Source organism: Mustela erminea, chromosome 13, assembly GCF_009829155.1.
Source record: "Mustela erminea isolate mMusErm1 chromosome 13, mMusErm1.Pri, whole genome shotgun sequence".
Classification (NCBI taxonomy): Eukaryota; Metazoa; Chordata; class Mammalia; order Carnivora; family Mustelidae; genus Mustela; species Mustela erminea.
Window position 1 is genome coordinate 75,996,651 of NC_045626.1, and position 6,832 is coordinate 76,003,482.

A 6,832-nucleotide genomic window follows, 5' to 3' on the forward strand; every position below is an offset into this window, starting at 1 on the left:
TGTTCCAGGAAAGCTCGATCCCCTGTTTCCCCTTTTCTGTCTCCTGAGGGCCATGGTTTCCCTGTGTCCTCTGTTTTCCTATGGATCCCAGAAGAGTGTGTTGATTTTTCAGTGTCTTCAGGCTCTCTTTTGTCCTTAGGAAGAAGAGGTGATCTCCATGGTCCTTGCCCGTGGAAGTCTCTCTTTTTGTCTTCATGTACCTTCAAACTCCCTTCTCGTGGCCCGAGTCTTGACTTCAATACATCTGGGCACATGCTATTTTCATTCATAGAACTAGTTTTCCAAAACAGCTGAGAAGAATGTGTCTAGATACAAGCTTCTGTACTAAAACACACATTTTCTTTTACATTACGTCTTTGATGACATCTGGCTGTTAACCTAAATTATAGTTGTAGAGAAATATCAGCAGCATGCCTTCACTCAGCATTTGCCCACCCCAGAGGTATAGACTGGTGAAAATAGAAACAAGATATATTTCAATATATACCCAATGATTATCCAGCCTTACACACAATGGCAGGCAAAGAAATCTACGGATAGAGATTGATAGAAAAGCAATGACCTCACATATCTAACCCACATTCATATCAAGCAATACTCTCCAAGCTATTCATTTTTTTAAGATTTTATTTCTCAGAGAGAGAGAGTGAGAGAGAGAGAGAGAGAGAGAGAGAGAAAGCACAGTCAGGTGGGAAGGGCAGAGGGAGAGAGAAAGAGCAGGTCGTCCATGAGGAGGGGGACCCCCACGTGGGACTGGATCATAGCATCCTGAGAGCATGACTTGACGGGAAGACCAGTGCTGAAAGAACTGAGTTTCCAGGTGCCCCTCCTCGAATTAATCTTGAACAGCACCACCAATGTGCTGATGGGTACATTCTTGATGTCCTTCCAGATGTGTCTGAGAAAATCTCATTCTGTGCGAGGCTTTGCCATAAGCTCAAAGAAGAAGAGGACCAGAGTGTTGCCAAGGTGAGGTTGCCTCTCTTTTTCCCCAAGGAGCAAGCATTGCTTTCTTGGTTTCTTTCATCAAAATCAGATGACAATCAAATTATACACTATACGTTGGTGAATTGGACATAATAAAAAAATTCATTTACCTAATGTAAATTTTTTGTACATGGAAGTAAAATGTTTTTTTAAAGATTTTATAACTTTATTTGACAGACAGAGATCACAGTAGGCAGAGAGGCAGGCAGAGGGAGAGGTGGAAGCAGGCTCCCTGCTGAGCATAGAGCCCGATGCTGGGCTTAATCCCAGGACCCGGGAATCATGACCGGAGCCAAAGCAGAGGCTTTAACCCACTGAGCCACACAGGCACCCCTAAAGTGATTTTTAAACTGTATGTGTATGTATGTGTATATATAATTTTATATACATATATATGTATAAATGTGTATATATATATGTATATGCTTATATATACATACATATACATATATGTGTGTTTATATAAATATATATATCCATATATATCCATATATATACACATACATGTGTGTGACATTTGAGAGGACATATATATAATTTCCCTTTTGCGGAGAGTGCTGAGTGGTTGTTTCTTGCCCACCATCGTCTGATTCAAGAGGACATTTACCACTGGCAACAGCAAAGCTCGTTAGAATTGCTGTGGTAGGATCCTTTCCATCCACAAGAGTTTCTCTTGCTTGGATGAAGAATTTTGTAGTTGCCATCCTGAGTGGACTGGGTAGACACATCTCCCAGGAAAAACGACTTCCTACAGGCATCCAGGTCCCACTCTTGGGGCCTTGGATTCAACCACTGTGTTCCATCTGGCTTCCTAAAGTCATTCAGAGAACTAAAGATCAGTGCAGGCAGACAAGTATACAGCACGACCAGAGCCTCATGGTGTCCTCTTTTCTGTACCTGCAGCCTCAGGAAACATCAACAGAGGGAGGTGGTACGTATTCTGGACTCAGTCTCTTCCTGGGGAAAAACTCTAGCTGGTAAGGCAGGTGGGGCCCCCTTGCAATCTTCAGTCTGGAGAGCCTCCCTGATTGGAGGTTCTTGGTAGGACTCTTGGTGGTTTGGGGACAGGCATATTTCCCAGGTGACAAAGTATGCTCTTGTGTCTGGTGTCTGCAAGACTAGGAAGCCAGTGGGTTCTGTGTGTGTGCTGTGAGTTTGTGTGCATGAGGTTTTTGGTTGAGGTGTCTTTTCTGGCTCTATGTAGTGTGATTGTGAGTGGGTGCTTTTTTGTGGGAGACATGGAGAGACAGAGGCAGAAAGATACAGACAGACAGAGAGGGAGAGATGAATAGAGCAAGAGAGAGCGTGTATATTTCTGCAGGAGATAGATTCTCAGAGAAAAGAAAAAACCTCATCTCAGGGCACACGTTCTAGCCATGGGAGGCCCCACAGGGGCAGTTCAGGCCCTGCTAGCCAACCACATGACCCCACATGATCTAACCCCTGTTCATATCAAGCAATACTCTCCGAGCTATTCATTTTTCTTTTAAGTTTTTATTTATCTGAGAGACAGAGAGAGAGAGAGAGAGAGAGCCCACAGTCAAGTGGGAGCAGCGGAAGGAGAGAGAGAAGACGACCCTCACTGAGCAGGGTGGCCCCCATGTGGGACTCGATCTCACAACCCTGAGATCATAACCTGAGCAGAGGGCTGATGCTGAAAGGATTGAGCCCTCCGGGTGCCCCTCCCCAAATTATCCTTGAGCAGCACCACCAATGTGCTGACAGGTACATTCTTGATGTCCATCTAGATGTGGACATCGACTCGGTCTGGGCGTGGCCTCGCCAGAGCATGGAAATGCAGAAACACCAGGATATTGCCAAGGTGAGCATGCCTGTCTTTACCCAAGGAACAAGCATTGTTTTCTTGGTTTCTTTCAGCAAATTCAGGTGAAAATCAGATAATATATGTTGGTGAATTGAACATAATAATAAATTCATTTTCCTACTATAAATTGCTTGTATATGGAAATAAAGTGATGTTTCAACTGTATATGTGTCTGAATGTGTGTGCATGTGTAATTGCGTAAATGTGTAATTACACATACACACACATTTGAGAGGACATATATATAATTTCCCTTTTGGGGAGAGTGCTGAGTGGTTGTCTCTTGCCAACCATCATCTGATTCGAGAGGACATTCACCAATGGCAACAGCAAACCTGGTTAGAATTGCGCTGGTGTACAAAAGATAAAAGAAAGAAAAATGGTGTAACTTTATCATTATTTAGAAAAGGTATTGATATTATTTGTTCCAAATTATAGAAATATTATAACCTCACTTTCTTAAAGCTAAAGAAAATAATTTCTTATTTAACTTTTAAATTTGGTCAACTTTTATGAGGTACCTATACAGGATACATAAAGCAAGGAGCCCAAATGTCCTTGCTGAAAAGAACTTTCTATAGTTAGTAGATTATGCTTTCATTTTAGACCCACATTAGTCTACACTAGACTTTTCGAGCTTTATCATTACATTAGTTAAAATGATTTGTGGTTCTGTGAACAAATGCATTTGCTAAACACTAAGTATGTACCTAATATGTATAGACAAATAAAGGTTGGTTGAACTTCACGAATGATACTTAAAAAAAAAAAAAAAGAATTGTGGTGGTGGCATTCATTCCCTCAGCAACAGTTTCCCCTGCTTGGATGAAGAATTTGTAGGCACCATCCTGAGTGGACCGGGCAGACACATCCCCTAGGACAAACAATTTCCTTCAAGTGTCCTGTTTGCTTACCGTGGGGGCCAAACACTGGGTTCCCTCTGATTTCCTGATGTCACTGAGAAAACTAAAGATCATGAAGTCAGACAGTATACAACATGACCTGAGCCTCATGGTGCCCTCTTTTCTGTACCTGCAGGTGGCGCCCAAACTGAGCCAAAGAGGTGTGTATTCTGGAATCAGTCTCTTGCTGTCTGTAGTCAGGGGCCCCATCAGATCCTGGGTTCCCACTGGAATGGGGATCAGAGGTGTGGTGAAACAATGGGTTTTCTATGTGCATAACCATGGTCATGTCTTTGTAATGGCTGTGTAGCATTCCGGTAGTGAGTTTGTGTATGTGGAGGTGGGCTGTGTCTCAGTGTGAACTGACGAGGTGTGATTCTGAATGGGCATGTGGTTTTGTGTGTGTCTTTGTGTGTGTGTTTCCAGGATTTATGTCTCCCTAAATAGCACAGTTGCTGGTGTGAACTTATCATTTAGAAAAAGACAAAGAAAATCCCGCCCCTTGCCTCATGGGTGTGTTGTGTGTCAGAACTTACGGCATTGTATGACTTAAAAATGTGTGCAGCCTATCGTATGCCAAATACATCTGGTTTCATCTGACAAAATCCCAACACCATGAGGAAAGTGTTCCCAGGGTCCTGAGAGGAAAATAACATTTTCAGAATTCCCTTGAGTCTGTCAGGAATGACTTCAGTTCATGATGGGTCTCACCTCTGAGCAGACAGTGGGAGCGATCACAACTAAAGAGAAGGTGCCATAGGATACTCAGTTGGCGTCAGAGAAAAGGGAGGCTGGAGAGGGTGCTGAATGACAGCGAGGATGTAGTGCCTGTGTTTGGGGAGCCCAGCACCGAGATGAGGCCCTTCAACCTCAGATCTCATGATTTTTTTCCCATCTCAATTTCTAGGGGAAGACCCTACATTTCTACACTGAATGGCATTAGTAATAGCTTTTTGCCTTGTTCTTGATCTTCCCTGAATGGGGCTTTCACCAAACCCAATCCCAGAGGTCATATTCCATCAGACTCTTCAGATTAAAGGGATATTTCATCAACGACCCCTCCTCTGTCCCCACAACTTTTTGATGAAAAGAGCCTGAGAACGAATCCTCTTCCTCTTAGCGGGAGAGCTGGGGCAGGTGGTCCCAAGGGCAGATGGTTGCCACACCCTGTTCTGAAGGGAATCTGAGAAGTGGGAGCCTGCAGGTTCTAGAAATCCTTTGACTCTAGACCATGGTCTCACGGTAGTATGGAAGGGAATGCCTGCTGGGTGCAACCCAATACAGAAGTGAGAGCAGGAGCTAGGCTCTAAGGAGTCCTGGCTCCATCAGATCCTTCTGCTTTGATGGGTGAGGGCATCATCCAGGGGCTTGGACTAGATCTTCAGAGGGAAGAAGTAGAGGGGATGGTGGGGGGGGGGGCAGAGGGACAGCACGAAGGACAGCCAGGCCATGTGAAAGAGGGAGGGCATGCCAAGATTGCAAGGTTAGGTGAATCAGTCGAGCATCAATGCCTGGGCCCAGCCTTGCCCACCCTAAGGATGCCACTCGGGCTCCTCCTGCGCAGGGATGAGGCAGGTCACACTGTCACGGCTGGTGTGAGCTCTGTATGGAGGTCTTCCTAAATCCCCAGGGAAGGGGCTTGCTTCCCGTTCCATCCTCTTCTCCGGCCACCTGTGCGACAAACCAGGCTCTTTCCATCATGGAAATTAGGGAGAGCCAGAGAATGCAGTCAGGTCTTCTGTTCCCCCACCCGAGACACATCAGTGAGGATGGAACAGGACCAGGCCAGACACACGGAGGCTCCCAGCCTGAACCACCCAGGGCTAGGAGGGGCGAGTTTTTACTTTTCACCTGCTTCTGGAAGTCACTTGACAACCAGTCCTTGTCTACACGCAGTTGGCCAAGGGTTATCTGGCCTGCAGACATATTTATGCTGAAGAGATCTCACACCATGTGGCTATGGCAGCTGTAGAACATTCTAGGTGCACATAAGGTGAGAGGGGCACAGACTCCAGGCATGGTGAGCTTAGCAAAGTCATGGGAGCTGATCCCACGGTTCGGGTGCTTCTTGCTCCTCCCTTTTATGGCCCGGAGGACATCAGTTTGATGGTTTCTCTGAAATGATCTGAGAGTTCGCACACTCAAACTCTGTGTCCTTCCGCTCATGGGGACAGGAGCCCTGCACCTGGTAGCCACTGCAAGGGCACCAATTGCATCTCTCTCATTCCTTCTCACCCAAATGGTTAGCTCTCAGCAGCCTCTCTTGATACAGCCTGGATTAGGGTCTAGTTCAGGGGCAGAAACTTCCCTCTTCACCTTGTCTGGGCCTCTGTGGCCCCACACTATGCTAAGTGCCTGCCGAGGCTCTAGTATGGACCAGGAAGAGGAGGATGGGCTCCTGAGGACAGTGAAGTGTCCCTGCCCCTAGCGAGACATGTCTGCTCACGTGTGAGTTAATTCGAGGAAACAAAGCTAAACAGTCCCATCCTTCATCACATCAGCCAAATTACAGGTGCCCCGTAATGCACGTTTACAATACAGAACATTTTCATCCTCACAGACAGCTCCCCTGGGCACTTGTTCTGAGCATGGCAGAGGGGTTGCTCATGGACCCCATCTAACCCAGACTGTTTCCACCACAGTTGGGATCACAGGTTGATCCGGGCGGGGGTGAGAGCTATCTTGATCCCATGGAGACAGGGAAGTGCCATGTGAAGGGGCATCCTTCCTCTCATTGAAGATTAGCAGCTGTGCTCAAGGTCTTGTTGAAGGGCTCTGACTCAGGGAGCCCAGGGCAGGTCTGAGGATCTGGTGGAAGAGTAGGTGTTGCTGGGCGAGCCAGCCTGGCCTCTGCTGGAGCAGCAGGCGCAAGGGAGCCCTTCTCTCTAACAACCCGCTGCTCATGCTTGTGTCTCTGTAGAATGGAGCCTGGAGACTATATACGAGGTCAGCTCAGAGGAAGAAGACCCTCCAGGTAGGGAACTACACTCAGGTAGGAACCAAGGGGAGAGGGTTCCTGGGAACAGGCAGGTTACAGCAGCTACTTTGTAGATCGAGAGTGGGAGGTAGGAAATCATAAAGATGAAGTATATATACTAGAGGATTTCTTTCTGTTTTT